Consider the following 17182-nt stretch of genomic DNA (forward strand, 5'->3'; position numbering starts at 1 on the left):
TCCTAGAGACATGGAGATCCCTCCACCCCTCCCCTGCAATGTGATACTTCTATAGTAAGCCCAACTGTTGTATTCAGCAAAGAAATTCATGCAAATCAATTATTCACAGTATCATTAAAGACAGAAAAATCACAGGGAAAAAAAAAACCTCTTGATTATTAATGGGCATTTATATCCATTTACTGTTTCAATAAGAATACACAAAGGGCATTTCTCTCTCCATCTTGTGAAACCACCTTGGGAAACAATTAACAATATTTTTTAAAGTATGAAGATAGTAGAAAGGACCTGACAAGTTATCTTTTGGTCTTTTAGGGAAGGGTTAGGATTAGACACAAGAATTTGCAGCATCTAACAAAACAAATGGATTTGCTTCAGCAGTCAGAGGTAAAGACCTTCAAGAAGAACTCCATTTCTTTAATTCATTAATAATCAAGCATGATAAGAGTGGGGAGAGAAACAGCTTGGGAGTCAGAAAGCCTAGGTTCAAAACCTGCTGCTGACATATATTGATTATCCTCTCAGTGATCTAAGATGAGAGTTAAACATGCATTGGTGGAAGAAGTTTATCTAGTCAGGAATTCCTTCCCTATGAAAACTCTAGCTATATGAAGACAGCCACAGTATCCATGGCTAAGGAAAGGAGAGTATTCCTACACTCTGTCCTAATAAAACCACATGGAGAACACAGGGTTCAGTTTACCACACCACATTTTAAGAAGGATGCTGATAAACTGGCAAGAAATTCATCCTGGGATGGGGTGGCTAGGTGGCGCAGTGAATTGAGCACCGACCTTGGAGTCAGGAGGACCTGAGTTCAAATCTGGCCTCAGACACTTGAAGCACTTACTAGCCATGTGACTTTGGGCAAGTCACAACCCCAATTGCCCTCCAAAAAAACAGAAAAAGAAATTCATCCTGGGGCAACCAGGATAATGAAGGGTTTTAAGACAGTGTCACAGCAAGATCAGTTGAAGGAACTGAGGAAGGAAAGCTGGGGGGAGGGCATGATAGCTGTCCTCAAGTTATGTGAAGAAGGGTTTATATTTATCTTAATTGGGCCAAGAGAACAGAACTAGAGGTAGATTCAAGTTTGATGTAAAGAAAAATTTTGTAAACTATGCAAAGAGTAAGACCTGAGGAGGTGGTTTCCCTTCACTAGAAGTCTTTGCATCAAAGACTGAATGGTCACTAATGCATACAGGTAATGCACAGAGCAGCAGTTCTCACACTTTCTGGCTTCAGGACCCCTTTACATTCTCACCTACGTTCCTTGCACCTATCCCATCCCTCACCTCAACTGGTAAAAAGAAATAAGAAAAACAAAATTCTTTTAATAAATTAAGTAAAACAAACAAAATAAATTCCCATACTGGTCATGTACAAAAACATGTCTCATTCTGCTTATTTAGTCTATCATTTTTTTCATCATTGGCACTCTGGAAAGTTGATCAACTGCATCAATCAGATTTTATAAGCCTATCAAAGTTAACAACAATGTTTTAAATAGCTATCACCATACCAAATATTTCTAATCTCTAGACAACATGGAAAGAAAAGCTTTCCCATTATAAAGACCACATGAGGAAGTCTCTGCAATATACTGAGATCACCTGAACAGGAGGAAATAGATGTAGAGTCTGAGAAACAAGTTAAGAAGCCTGACACAGAGGCATGATATAGCAGTGATTCAATTATCCAAACTTCTGATAATTTATTTCTTCAAAAGTGGAGAAACCTACTAGGAACAGACATTGTAGGAAATTTTCTCTCCTTCTATTTGACAGATGAATTGGCCACTTGGTTCATGGTAAAGCCAAAGCTGGAACACACATTTTGTGAATTCCAGTCCTGTTTTGTTACTGATCTCAGTTTTTCCCTAATGCCTCATTGTTCATCCCACTGCCAAGGTTTTTTTTTTTTTAATAATCATTTCTACCTCAGCAATTAATTTTTCTCTCTTAGTAAGAATCAGATCCAGAATAGGATTTTTCCTTGTTGTGGCATGAGTTTTTCTTGGCATGTAGTGTGAGAGGATGGTCTGAATCTAGTTTCTGCCAGAATGCTTTCCAGTTGCTCAGAAATCTTTTTTCAGATAGTGGATCCTTACCCCAGTAGTTGAGGTCATTGGGTTGCCTTTTTTACTCCATGCTTGGCACATAAGTAGGTACTTAAATAGTCTCTGAAATGAACTGTTGACCTCTTCAAGCAATCTCTGCTTATTTATAAACCTGTCTTGTCCTTTCCTTTGCCTTTCCCAGACAGCTCAAATAAAAGATAAATATTTTTAAATGCTTCAAATGGGCAAGGGAGGAAAAGAAGAAGCAGCTAATCTATGAAATCATTATACCTAATAGGAGCATACCAATCATTCACCTTTGTATCCAGCACTGAGCTTGGCATAATGCTTTCCACATATCAGGCACTCAAAAATATTTCTTGAATCAACCAAAGGTAAATTTGCAACAAGGAAAAAAGCCTCTTGTGCTATCCAAGAAGCAATGTATTATTTGGCAAAGGTGTGAGTCATTAACTTTGGCATCTACAAGTAGGGCTTACATCACTGTAAATGCTTGACATATCTCAAGGGCTCTCAGGCTGAAAGAAGGAAAATCTATAGATTCTTTCCCCAGGTTATGCAAGTGAAAGATGCATCACGTTAGTGTTGGTTTTCTTTTTAATTTGCTATGTTTAGATGCCTCTGAATTGAATTACTCAAGCATAAACAAATAAAACCTTGAAGGGGTCCACTTACTTGGTCCTGACAGTTTAGAAACCAAATCCTCTATTTAGATAAAAGATGACAGATGACAGGATTGGATGGCTCAGTAATTTACTGCAATATTCTCTGCACTTCTGAATTTGTAGGCCATTACAGTCATTAAGTAAAATTAGATTCATGATGTCAGCCAAAAACCTCACGGGCAACAGTTTTATGTCATTAAAAAAAACACCATCCTCAATCTGTTTGATTCTATGTTTGTTTATTAGAGGTCTCTCAGTGAAACAGGAGAAGGGTTTTAATTGTACTCTTTGCCCTATCAATTTTTATTTTAGCCATAAGCTTCTCTGGCTTATAACACATTCCCACTTTACTTTCTCTCCCTCTATGTCCAAAATGGCTTAGATATAGTCGAAGAAACTGGATCAGACTGCAGCAGTCCTTTTACCCAAGTCTAAGACATTTCAAAGACACTAACAAAATGGGACATTAGGGGGAACAAAGGCAACACAGGACTGGATTCCAAGAAATATGTGTTCCAGTTCTGGCTCTCCCATGAACTAGATGTGTGACTCTGGGCAAGTCACTCACTTCCCTGGACCTCTGGACCTCATCTGAAAAATGAGAGGATTGGCCTAAAAGATCTCTAAGGTCACCCCAGCTATAACACTGTAGATTCTAAGTTGTTCTGTGGTTTCAACACTAAAAAGTATCAAAACAGAAAATCACTATAAGCCCTAGTAAGGAGTCAGTCTCACATCTAAAAGACATTCTGAACCTGCTGCCAAAGCAATGCAGATAACCATGCTTCAGGTGCCACTGAGTGGGCAAAGCTGTGCATGCAGACTGTTTCCTGTGCCACTAACCCAAGCATTTGCTCAGTAAAAATGTGACATTTGTAATCAGCGTGACTCTTTAAGGTGATACTTTATACCAACTAAAAAAAGCTATAAACTTGAAAGCTTCAAATGCAACTGGATTCAGATAACATTCCACCACCAAGAATCACCATGCAACTAAGAGACATAAGACCATGTATCAGGGATCAAAGTCCTGGTCACTTTATACAAGAGGGCTGAGAAAGATAAAAACGAGAAGGGTCAATAATTGTATTAAGGACCCCAGACACTGTTTCTAATTCTTTTCAATTTGTATTTTAATGGGGGAGGGGCATCACAACAAGAAGCTTATGCATATGTGGATCCAAATTTCAAAATCATCTCTGTTTGACAATGATAGTGAAATACAGCAGTCCAGAAGTGCAGATAACATGAGATACAACAATTAAGCTATAATGTGATTCTGGTCATGGGTGAGCTGGACGCTGGCTCCCCCACCAGGAAGTCCATAGAGTCATGATGGTGACACTGTTTGTAGCAAATCAGGTTCCAGTTTCTCTGTAACACCATAGTACTAGGAGAAGAACATTACTTCTCTTTTCATGGAGCATGGGGATATTATAGGGAAACCTGGAGACTGGGGTGCCATGTCCAGCACTGAACTTCAACAGAAGGAATGCCAAGAAAGGCTAATGAATAAGAGATTTCCCCCACAGCTGTAGGGAGGAGAGAAATAGTTTGGGGGGGACTGAAAGTCAGTGAGCTTTATTTATCAGTTAATGATTTTTATGTTCTCTTTTTCACATGCAAATCCAGGCTTCTCACTTCAGAATCATGTTTTACTCCTTTCTTTCTCTCCATAATTTAGAGGAGAAATAAAATGAGACTCAACTTGAACAGTTAGAAATGAAAATATCTGAGAAGAAAAACAGACATTCATAGGGAGAAAAATACTGGGAAAGCAGTTATTCTCTAAATTACACCGAGATTTGCATTACTGAACTGGCTATGAGTATAAGCCTCTCGTTCATATAAAGAAAGCATCCTGATTCCTAAAGAACTGAGCACAAGGAAAGAAAAACAAAGGTGGGAAAACTACCATGCAGATAAAAAGAAAAAGGCTCCATGACCCAAAAGGATAAGAGGAAAGGGGGTGGGGAATGGTCCAGCAAAGTGTAGTGTACCAATGTAAGGCAATATCATCTCCCCAAATGAAAAATGGGCCATTGCATGAAGTGATACAGAAGAAAGAAATCAAAACCAAAGGAAGGAGGAGCCCATCTCCACAATTGCAATCACGGAAAGGGTGGCAGAACTAATTAAAAACTGCTTGACTGCAAGGTACAATCTCCACCCTGGAGAAAGAATGAGGCTGTCTTCTTTCTCCCAGCAGGAAGGAGCTGGAGGGAGAACAGAACTGTTGTCAGATTTGTTGTTCCTTGGGACAAGGGAGGACTCAACATGGGAAAAGGGGAAGTGGAGGTGGGTGGGGTCAAGTCTAGGGCATAAACCCAAATGGCAAAAACAAATGTTAAAGAAAGGGGGGGGAGGGGAGAGAGACACACACAGAGACACAGACAGACAGACACAGACACAGACACAGACACACACACACAGACACACACACACACACACACACACACACACACACCGCCCCCGAGGTAAAGAACAGTGGAGCTCTCCTTGAGCCCCCTCCAGACCCCAGGTAGGTATTCCATATCTACCTTTAAAGTCTAGATGACATTTCAAGGAGTCTCATCCCTCCTGATAGTCCCACTCACCATATGCTCCAGGGGATATTCTCTTTGGTGAAGGAGCCCAGCTTCCAAGACAATTCTTAAGACACAATCACAGGGGAAGCCAGGTAGCACAGCGAGTAAGAGCACCAGCCCCAGAGTCGGGATGACCTGGGATTGAATCCAGATTCAGACACTTAGCACCCACCCAGAAACACCTGGCCTTGTAACCTTGAGCAAGTTACTTAACCCCAATTGCTTAGGGGCGGCCAGGTGTCGCAGTGAGGAAGAGCACTGGCCCCAGAGTCCAGATCACCTGGGATCAAATCCAGGCTCTGATCCTTAGCACCACACCCAGAAATAACTGGCCATGTAACTTTGAGCAAGTTACTTAACCCCAATTGCTTAAAAACAAAAAAAAAAGACACAATCACAGCAACATGCACTGCCCCCCTCCCCCCAACATCATTCCTCCACCCTCTGTGGGGAGATCTTCTCCAGGAAGATTTATAATCAAGAATCCTCTCTAACTCTGATGCCAAGGCCACCTCTCAGTCTTTACTTGTGTCCATTCACTGAATTTCAAAATGCTCTGGCCTGTGTAGTATCTTTTAAAAATCTGAATTGGTTTAAATTTGAAACATGGAATCACTGAGATAAGACACACTACACAGCAAAGGCAACAATGTCATTTAAAAAACAACAGCTGTCTCTCACACTCAAAGACAATACCATTTTGAAAATAAAGAGCTTTGCTGAATGAGTAATTTCCTTTCATTTCTCATTAGAAATGTGTTTTTCAAGATAATATACCTTAAAAGAACAACACTTTACAAGTCTCTCCCATTGTCCGGCATGCCTGAAATACCTCTGGCTTCTTATCTGCCTAATCACCTCCTGGCATCTTCCAGGAACAGGTACTGATCTCCCCAAATGTAAGGCACTTCATGGCTTTAGGGAACACAGGAAAGATGGGATTTCTATCATCTACCAACGATAATAAATAACTCTTTTGCAATGTACACAGGAGATTCAAACTAAAAGAAACAGATGGAGATAGGAGGTTAAAGAAAAACAAACTTGCCTTACTCACCAAGAACATAATTTCCTAGTGGGCCAAGGGCTTGGTGTTTAGCACCCAGCACATTGTGAGCACTCATAAAAATTAAGCAACCAAGTAATTTATATTTCCTATTTCACTAGTGAAAAAAAAATTCCTCCACAAAACAGTTTTATGAAGCATCCCTTATTCCTTTGGCAAACATTTAACAGACTATTTGGCTTTCTTTGGCATAAATGAACACAGCCTAAGTTGTAAGCAAAAGCTAAATGAAATGATCCTTAACTTCTTCTGGAGTGGGGAATTTAATAGCCCCATCCCCAAGAATCCTGCTATTTCAAGTTATCATTTGCAACATTACAAATTGCATTTAATTAGGGTTATAGTGTCCAGATTATATAATACAGGTTATAGTTTGGTGCACTGAAAAAAAATATAAAATAATATGACGTTTTTTCCACTGCTGAACATTTAAATGTAATTTTAATTCTACCATAACACTACAGTTTCTTAGCAGTAACATTTTTTTATGTCCTGGTATTTTCAGAAAACCAATAGTACTATGTTTATTTGATGAAATAAAGCAGTTTGTAAAAGAGAAGAGAAGAGAAGAGAAGAGAAGAGAAGAGAAGAGAAGAGAAGAGAAGAGAAGAGAAGAGAAGAGAAAAGGAAACCCTGAATCTTCAACTCCCTCTTCTGCATGGAGAAGAGAAATGCTAAAAACAAACAAAACAAAACAAAAAAAAAACCCAAAACCCAAACCCCCCAAAAACCCTCAAAAACTTCAGATGTGAAACAAGCAAATCAAGAAAGGGTATAAAGGTATCAAGTACTCCTGCAAATAGTTCTGGAGTCACAGCAAGTGACCGCTTCCATCCCTCCTCCTGAGATAGCCCTGTCGATTTCCTCACATCACATTGGTGGAACAGGAGTAATCATTCCACTCACAGCCACCAGTCCCTGATGGCAGCATACTTACCTAAAAGGACTCCACAGGAATGAGTTTTTGTTCCCCCTCACTCTTGGGAGACAGCCACTCTCAACTTGATGGGTAAGAGACAAATGCTGCTGTGCTCAGACTCTTAGTAATTTGTTTGCCTTTTAAAGAGGTATCTCTGATCAAGTGGAGCTTGCCTGAAGGGCAATACAACAGTCTCTAGTGAGATTACAAGCTACCTTTGCAACAGATGACACATAATGGTGTGTTCGGGAAGGTGGCAATAAAATAAAGGAAACCCTACTGAAGTGGGGGCATTAGCCCCCTTTTCCTTTGCTACTAAAAGTAGCACTGCACGATGGAAGTGGAATGGAGTCTAAGACCCTGCATGCTGAGAGGCCTGTGATGTTCCCTGGTATAGGAGGAACCCAGATGTAATGAGAATGGAAATTTGAGGGTTTTCCGTGCCCCTGAATAGACCTACGGGGAAGTTTGAAGACCTCCCCTGCTTTGAAAGTAAATTTTGCCCCCTAATAGGCTAAACGTAATCACATGGAACCTGTGATGGAAGGAATTTGCTGAAGGGTGCAGCAGAGCCCACAGGAAGCTTCCCTGCTGTGAAGATAAACTCTGCCCCCTGATAGGCTAAATATGGTCACATGGAGCCTGTGGTGGGAGGAGTTTGCTGAAGGGAAGCAGAGCCCACAGGAAGCTGGTCAGAGCTAGCCAGATGGTGGGGGAGAGAGGATGCTCAGGCAAAGAGATAGAGAGGTTTGTGAGTAAATACTGATCTTGGTTGTACTGGTTTGTGGAAAGGCTGAAAGATGCTGTAGCTCTCAGCATTATTATGGCTTCTGAATATCTTTGTACTATGATGGAAACGGCTTATTGGTTTTGGGAATCAATTTTCTGCTGTCAAATAAATGCTTCAGTTCTATCCTCTATTTGGAGAGTTTGGCATATTTTGCAACTGAACATCATGTGATATTTATAGTCACAGTCTTTATCATGATAGTGGGCACTGTAAATATTGCATTGGCGCTACAACTGGCAACAAGGATGGATTGTGGAATATCAGACCTCTAGTTGGAGGTAGGAGGGATTTAGAAGAATAGCTATCCCAGGATAGGAGGATTTACCTTATGCCTCCCTAGCAAAGGAGTGGTCTAAAAGTACAGTGCTCTGTGAAAACTTAGAACAGAGACTACAGCAGGGATTTAGAAACATGTTTGCAAAGAATACCAATAAAAGAGCTGGAGGCAGTGAGTAGAAGAGGCTGGGTTTTGCTAACAGGCAGAGACAAGCTGTTATAAGAGTTGGCTAAGTGCCAGAAATGGAGACCTCCTTTAGAAGAGCAAGCTGTCTCAAGTGGAAGGAGAGAGTACTGGAGAGCCTCTGGAAGCAGAGGGCTGTTGTAAATTTGGCTCAGAAAAAGAAGCAAAAAAGTAACAGGAGGAAAGTTCATATAGCTTTGGCAGAGTCTGAACTTAGTTGCTATGACAACAACTACCAAGAGAGTGCAGTAGGAGTAAATGATACAATATAGAATGATATACTGTTTCATGGTAAAGCTTTTACAAGGGCAGAAGCTCGCCCCATACTGAGAAGAAGGCAGGAGAGTGAGGGAGGGCAAGGAGTGTTTAAGGAGATACTTGAGGATTTCACTCAAAAGGAGATTACTGATATTTTGAGCAGATTCACCCAAGGGATAGGAGAATCTTTAGTGCCTTGGATGGTAAGAATCAATGATGAAGGAGCTGCTGGGGTAGTGATAGAGTGGACTACTTGAAATATATAAGTATTTGCCAGAATCCTTTTGTCCAGCAAGCTTTTAGAGATTTTCATTTGGCAGGAGGTAACAATACGACCAATCTGTTAGCTTTAGCTGCTGATGGATACAATAGAATGTATTCCACTGATTCTATGTGGCCTAGTGGAGAGAGACCCTAGTTCTCACTTAGAGACTGCATGAGAAAGATGGAAGAAGTAATGAAAACTATCACGTTGGAGATGCAGATGTGTATCATGAAATCTCCTTAGCAGTTCTTCATAGAAATATGGTGAAGACAGTTCCTCCTGCTTATAAGCCCCTACTTCTGACTCTACTAATTGGTGAAATAGGACACCCTCTTTCAGCAGTGCTGGATAAGATTTCACAGCTAAGTGACTTAGGAGAATGGGAAAATGATAAATTTCCTGGAGAGAGAAGAATAAATAGCCAATGAATTCAAAGTCAGAATAGATTGCCAAGAAAAGAACTGTTTATTGCTCTATTGAAAACAGGGGTTGATTTTAGGAAAAAAAAAACTGATGGTATTCAAACTAATGAACTATACAAAATATATCAAGAAAATGGGCTTTAGGTCAGATGGAATAGAGAAGTGAGATGCCCCTACAGATACTCCTGAACCACTGTATCCAACCTTTGTCACACCTTCAGGGGGACTCAGATTAAAGAAAGTGCTGGGATAGGTGGAAGTGGTCAATGTGCTGGACTTGTGGCAGTGTATCAATAGAGCAAGGAGGACAGTGTTATATATTCTGCTGTGAATGAGGTTGTGATAGTGAGTCCATGGACTCCAGAAGCACAGCTGACCCTATATTTGTCTCTTTTTGTTTTTTTTTTTTTTTGTCTGTTAAACTTGTTTGCAAGATTTCTTTTCTGTAGGTTTGCTACCCTCCACCTGCAGATTCCTGATTGCTCAAGCCAGATGTTGCCCCCTATGCATGACTGTGATGTGCCACCTCTGGACCTGGTGTCCACCAAACTCCAGATGACAGCGAAAGAACTGAACTCTCAAATGGGACCTCTTAGGGCAGGGACAGCTCTATGTCCAATTTCAGCTTGAACTAACTTTGGAGAAGAGACCTTCAACCCTCTACTCCAAGACTTTGAGCTCCATTTGTTCAAGGGAGGAAGGATGGGGTGCTTGTGCCCAAGCCTCGACCCTATGCTATTGTTTTACATGCAAAGTTTTTCTGTTATCCCTGTTATATTGCTGCAAAGTTCTGTTGACACCAGCTTTTCCACCAGTTATCCCTAAACTCTCATTTATTGCTAAGGTATTTTTGCTATGTAAGGGACATGAAAGATCTTGAGACTGAATGTAATGAGAATGGGAATTTGCAGATTTTCGGTGTCCCTGAATAGACCTAGGGGAGAGTGTGAAGACCTCCCCTGCTTTGAAAGTAAATTCTGCCCCCTAATAGGCTGAATGTAATCACATGGAGCCTGTAATGGAGGGAATATGCTGAAGGGTACAGCAGAGCCCACAGGAAGTTTCCCTGCAGTGAAAATAAACTCTATCCCCTAATAGGCTAAATATAGTCACATGGTGGGAGGAGTTTGCTGAAGGGAAGCAGGGCCCACAGGAAGCTTGTTAGAGCTAGCCAGAAAGGTGGGGAAGAGAGAAGACACTCAGGCAAGGAGGTAGAGAGGTTTGTGAGTAAATATTGATCTTGTATTGGTCTGTGGGAAGGTTGAAGGATGCTGTGGCTCTCAGCATTATTATGGCTTCTGAATATCTTTGCTACTATGATGGAAACGTCTTGCTGATTTGGGGATTTGGTTTTCTGGTGTCTAAATAAATGCTTCAGTTCTGTCCTCTATCTGGAGAGTTTGGTATACTTTGAGATCAAACATCATGTGATACTTATAGTCACAGTCTTTATCATGATTGTGGGCACTGTAAATATTGCATTGGCGCTACACCAGGTAAAGGAACTGTCTCCTTGTACCTGTCAGTGTAGTCAGAGCTTCCTAGAGCACAGAGGGGGCAGGGATTTGCCCAGTATTCCCCAGCCAGCACTGGTGGGCAGCAGGACTCAAATGGAGGTCATCCTGGTTTACCGGTCAACCTTTCTAGCCACTATGGTCTTGCTGACTCACTTGCCCTTCTTTAGAAAATCCTTTAATAAGCATTCTCTGTGGAACTGGGACTAAATCAGTAATGACAACAACATACACCTTAAACCTTACAAGGCATTCATTATTCTCACTTTTCAAATAGGGAAACTGAAACTCCTAAAGGTTAAGGATGACCAGGACTGCATAAGCCAGGGCTGGGGCTCAATCCTCTTTCTCCATTATACTGCCTGTGATTTGCTTCCTATCTGTTCAAAATGGAATATAATAAGGTAAAGGGTTTAACCTCTACTCTAGTCATGCTCTAATGCCTCCTCAAGAAACAGAGGTGACCATGGGTTCAGAGAACCAGGTCTTAGGAAGCTGGAAAGGCTTTGAGTGCAGACCAAGCAAGGGGTCTAAGGACCATCTGAATATCAGCCCAAATTAGGCCATACTGATGATATAGAAAGTTGGTCATCTGGGAACAAGTTTGGAAAGAACTAGGGCATGGAGGAATTGTGATGTATTTTAGAGGAAAAAAAGTATAAGGAAAAATAATGGATCTTTGGAGGTGTTACTTCAAATAAAGGGCTCAAATGACTAATTCTAAATAAGAAAATTCACAGTCCAAAAAGAGTCTCACCAAACACTCATAGCAAAGTTTAAATGACTCCATTAACCACTGGATAACAATTTACTATCTATGCAGGAAATAATATTATAACGGAGATCTCTGACAGGTCATTCACAACCACAGAGACAGACCATGATCTTCTTGGTATACACTAGCCATAGGATTTCCCTGACCGTATCTTTGAATAGATGGTGGGACCTAAGGCCACTACAGACTGTCTGGGCCTAGACTAGTCACTAGGGATCCCTAAGAGGGTTGATTAGTTCTAGGCTTTCTACTTCGGAGAAGACCCTAAAATCTCTGGATCAGTCTATGACTTTCCTAGGACATTTATCCCAGCTCCTTTCCAAAATAAGATTCATAGTAGGGCTGCTAAAGAACTTGTTAAAGCAACTTGTCAAATGCTCAGAGGTCCATCCCACTCATCCCCTGCCTCTGCCCCTATCTGCCCCCCACCATGGGGCTAGGAGCAGGTTTTAGTGAAGTGCAGATTCCCCAAAGGAGCTGCAGGACTATACCCTGAGTGTGAAGTCTAGGAAGGCTCCACAACTCTGATCACCATTTGAACCAGGCTACAGTGGTATCCATCAGTCTACCATCATTTAAGACCACCACTTCAGCCAGAAGGGTAGGTGATGGATGGCTGGGGCATCCACAGCAGGTAAGAAAGGAAAAGGTCCATTGCTGTAGGTGGCTAGGCTCTTTAATTCAGTTAATCCCTTTAAATACAAATTCAATTGGATAAACATTTACTAAGCCCCTGCTTTTTGTAAAGAACTATATTATAGTTATCCCTTCTACACAGCCTGTAGAATAGGGGTGCTCCAACCCATCTGGAAAATACATGCAAAAATGTTTGGCCCTATGTACCAAAAGTCTGAATTATCATGGTATTAAAAGATAAAATGTGCTGACATTATACAATACTATATACATATTTTATGCATTTCTGAGTTTCTAAACTTTTTCTGTAGCTTCCCCCAAACCCCCCCAATATTCCCATTTAATTTCTTATGCTGCAATAATCCAAACCACAATAGGGAAAGTTGCAATGTAGAACGGAAAATTGTACTACTAGGAACACAAAGATAACCATTATCTAGATCTCATTCTACAGGAACAAAAGTCTAATAATTGGTGTCATGTGACTACACTAACTATGCTAGGAGAATAAGATAGGCATAAAGAAAAGTCAGACAAGGCTTTATGGAGGTCCAACCTGGGTTAAGCTTTGAAGGAAAGAAGGGACCCAACAGAATGATGGGGAGAGATGGAGATGAGTGGAATGGTGAAGTGGGAGAATTACTTGCAGGTACGTAACATGGTGGGGAGCAATAAGTATTGAGACAGGAGAGGTCAAGATGAGCAGAGACAGGGAATGTTCCAATTCAGATGGCAACTAGAATATTTGAAGGGGGGCAGTGTTGAACTTGTATAGCCAATGAAAGTGGGAAGGCGGGGGGGGGGGGGAACAGCGCTCTGGGAGTCAAGTCAACAAATTAAATTTTAAATTAAATTAAGTATTAACTATATGCACAAATGAGTCGGCATGGTTAGAGGGCTGGCCTTGGAATATGGGTTCAAATTCAACTTGGGACTCACACTAGCTGTGCACCCACAAGCAATACTAAGGCCAGTTTGCTACTGAATTGCTGAAGTGGGTTTCTTACCCAGGAGAGATCTGCCTGACATCACAAGGCACTGCAGTACACTTCCAACCAGATTCGGGAGGCCCTCTCTAGGCCACAGCAGGTGTCTGTTGTTCCAAGGATGACTATATTTCCACTCTCACTTTTTTCCTTTTCCTTTTTTTTCTTTGATAAATGAATGGGCCCTGCCTCAGTCAAAGGGAAAAGACTTTAGCTTAAAAAGGCCAAGGTCTTCCACGGCATCCAGGGTCATTTCCAGTTGTCCTGATAGTTGTCCTATATCTTGCTACTGGACCCAGATGGCTCTGGAGGAGAAAGTGAGGCTGGTGACTTTGCACAACCCTCCTCACTTAAATCTAATTCATTTGCAAGTCATGGCATCACTTTCCTGATGTCATGGTCCTCTTCAAGAATTAAGGACAAATAATCTCAAACAGCACATAGCCCAGTGGGGGCTGAGAAATGGCTTCAGGAATAAGCAGAATTACTTGAAGTCCCATTAATATGATTCTTTAAGGGTCTTTAATCATGAATAATTTTTAAATACTGAATTGTCAAGTGAAATTTGTCAGCACAAAACTCTTGAGTTTTGACTGATAACTTATAGTCTATGAGCCTAACAGAAATCTCCTAAACATGCTTAATTCTTGATTCTTGGCACATTCCAACCTCCATCCCAGAGGCCTTCTCAGGCTGAGAGATGCTTCTGCTACCTTTACCACCCCATTTGCCTGAAATGCAATCCCTCTCTTCCTTTAAGACAGGCCTTTCCCAACATCCTCATGATACTCTACCTCCCCCCTCCCCCAATCTCCCACAAACTACCTGGTATTTATCTTCATCTGTAGCCAGCACCTCCTGGTGAGTTCACTGGGAATCTCACAGCCAGCACTACTCACATCTAAAAAGCTTTGTCTCCTGATTCTGGGTTACTTTACCCCTTGGCTCCTCTACTCACCAGTTAATTCCTCCCATCTTTCATGCTCAGAATAGAAGCTCCTTGAAGGTAGAAACTGACTTTCTTTTTGCTTCTATTTGTATTCTCTGTGCTTAGCACAGCCTAGCACATAGTGATGGATTGGTAATTGTTTCATTAATCTAACACAGAATCATTGACAAATATAATAAGTATAAATATAGTAAATTAATTAATTAATATGGTTGTTTTACTGGAAAGGATTTAATTCAAAAGTGGATGGGGCAGCTAGGTGGTGCAGTGAATAGAACACCGGCCCTGGAGTCAGGAGGACTGGAGTTCAAATCCAGCCTCAGACACTTAATACAAAAAACTTAACCCCAATTGCCTTCCAAAAAGCAAAAAAAAAAAAAAAGTGTTTGTTTTATTTAGCCAACACTTGTTCACCAGGATCCTAGGGAGGAATTGTTTCCTTCTCTGTTCTTGTATCCTTGTGCCCTGCACAGCTACTGGCACATAGTATGCCCTCCACAAATACTTTGCTGATTGACTGAAACCTCCATAACATTTGAGCAGGCAAGTGCCTCTGTAGGCATGCTGTACTAAGGTTGCGATGAGAAACCATGTTAACCATGAAAACAAAAAACGACAAAACCCAAGAAAACTAAAGTGAAAATAAATTGTACTTCTCATGGGGTACAGGCTCTGGGAACCCCCTTGAACTCTGATTAAATCTTCCCATTTGATGAGGCATTTGTCTGAGGCCATAGGCCTTTCATTGTGGCTCTGCCCAAATCTTTAGTCCTCCTTTGTCTAGCAATTTCCTACCTAGATCCTCCCAAAATCAACTGTTACACCCTTGAACTGGCCTAGCCCACCATTGTCTATGTCTCCAGGTAGCCTCCAGCAACTTCCCACCCTTATTCACTCATTTTCTGGAGTCTGACCTCATTAACTCCTCCTGAAGACCCTCCCCAAACTCATTACTGGAGTCTGACCTCATAGACTCCTCCTGAAGACCCTCCCCAAAATCTTCCTCTAGACCATCCCTAAAATCCTCCCACAACCTTTCTCTATATAAGACCCCATCTTGCCTCCATGAGGTGTGAGAGTATCATAGAATTTTCTAGCACAGACTTGCTCTGTGTCCAATACAAGTGTCACAGATAATGAGTCTACCCATTATGGCAAACTTCTAATAAACTTTGCTTTTCTTTAGCTGAGAGAAGCCTTGAGTTGAGAATTCATTCAGCAGGACACGGCTGTTGGTATCTTGGGGTCTTGAGCACCCTTAGCCTAAACCTCATTTTATGATGACTCATCATTTTTATAATCTGTATTCAGACACCATCAATTCTTTCTCTGGAGGTCGATAGCATTTTTTTCGTCTTAAGTCCTTAATTGTCTTAGATCATTATAATCTTGAGAATAGCTAAGTCATTCATAGTTGATCATACAATTACTGCTACTAAATACAATGTTCTTCTGGTTCTGCTCACTTCACTCTGCATCAGTTCATACATGTCTTTCCAGGTTTTTCTGAAACCATCCCCCTTGTCATTTTGTATAGATCAATAGTATTCCCTCACAATCATAATCCACTTGTTCAGTCTATTCCCTGATTTGTAGGCATCTCCTCAATTTCCAATTCCTTGCCACCAAAAAGAGTTTACTATAAACATTTTTGTACATATAAATCCTTTTTGTTTTTATTTAATCTCTTTGATATACAGACCCAGTAAAGGTGGTGTTGGGTCAAAGGGTGTGTGCATAGTTTTATTGCCCTTTAGGATAATTCCAGATGGCTCTCCAAAGTTGTTAGATCAGTTCCCAACTCTACTAACCATGCATTAGTGCCCCAATTTTCTCCACATCCCCTCCAACATCTGTCATTTTCCTTTTCTGTCATATTACCTGACAGGTGTAAGGTACTGTGTGGGGTACAGGCTCTGGGAAACCCCTTGAATTGATTGAATCTTCCCATTTGAGGAGGCATTTGCCTGAGGCCATAAACCTTTCATTACAGCTAAGCCCAAATCTCTTCCTTTTACTAGCCTAGCCCTCCATTGTCCATCTACTTCACATCCTTGATCCTATCAAAATTATCTATACCCAAATCTATTACCCTTAAACTAGCCTAGCCCTCCATTGTCATCTCCAGATAGTCTTCAGCTATCACCCTGACCCCCCCCTTTAATCTCATCACTGGAGTGTGACATCATTTGACTCCTCCTCAAGACCCTTCCCAAACTACTCCTCTAGACCACCCCAAGAACCTTCCCGAAATCCTTCTGTATATAAGTTCTATCTTGCCTCCATCAGATGGCCAAGAATTATCTAGCTCAGACTCACTCTGTTCCAGATTATTCTGGTCTGCTCATCAATACAAGCTTCACATATACTTAGGCTCCTTAAGAGTCTACCCATTAAGGAGAACCTTTAATAAACTTTGCTTTTCTTTGGCTGAGAGAAGACTTGACATTTTGGGGTCTCAAGCACCCCTAATCTAAACCTTAAACCTCAACAGTGGTACCTCAGACCTGCTGTTTTAAATTTCATTTCTCTAATCAATAGTCATTGAGAGCATTTTTATATGACTATAAATAGCTTTGATTTCTTCTAAAAACTACTTGTTCATATCCTTTGACCATTTATCAATTGGGAGTGACATATTCTTATAAATTTTCCTAAGCTCTCCATGTATTTGAGTACTGAGGCCATCTGAGAAAATTGCTGTAAAATTTCCCCCCAGTTTCCTGCTTTGCTTCTAATCCTGGTGTTGAGCACAACCCCACCTTCCCTTCCCTTAATTCATTTGTAAGCAGGCATTTTAGCATAACTT

General features: G+C 41.1%; 1 protein-coding gene across 10 annotated transcripts in view; it reads right to left on the reverse strand.

Moving 5' to 3' along the window:
- Nucleotides 1-17182, reverse strand: part of PEAK1 (pseudopodium enriched atypical kinase 1) — a 280555-nt gene that overhangs the window by 216945 nt on the left and 46428 nt on the right. For 2 of the 10 annotated variants that reach the window (XM_069071435.1, XM_069071430.1), the window contains exon 2: nt 5343-5468. The exons of the other annotated variants lie outside the window; for them this stretch is intronic. The gene's annotated coding sequence lies outside the window, so the exon portion shown is untranslated. The remainder of the gene's footprint in view (nt 1-5342; nt 5469-17182) is intronic. 10 annotated transcript variants of the gene reach the window in all.

The sequence above is a fragment of the Petaurus breviceps genome, unplaced genomic scaffold (genome assembly GCF_028583685.1).
Source record: "Petaurus breviceps papuanus isolate PSGF00001 unplaced genomic scaffold, PetGlider_PUasm1.0 90825, whole genome shotgun sequence".
NCBI classification, from domain to species: Eukaryota; Metazoa; Chordata; class Mammalia; order Diprotodontia; family Petauridae; genus Petaurus; species Petaurus breviceps.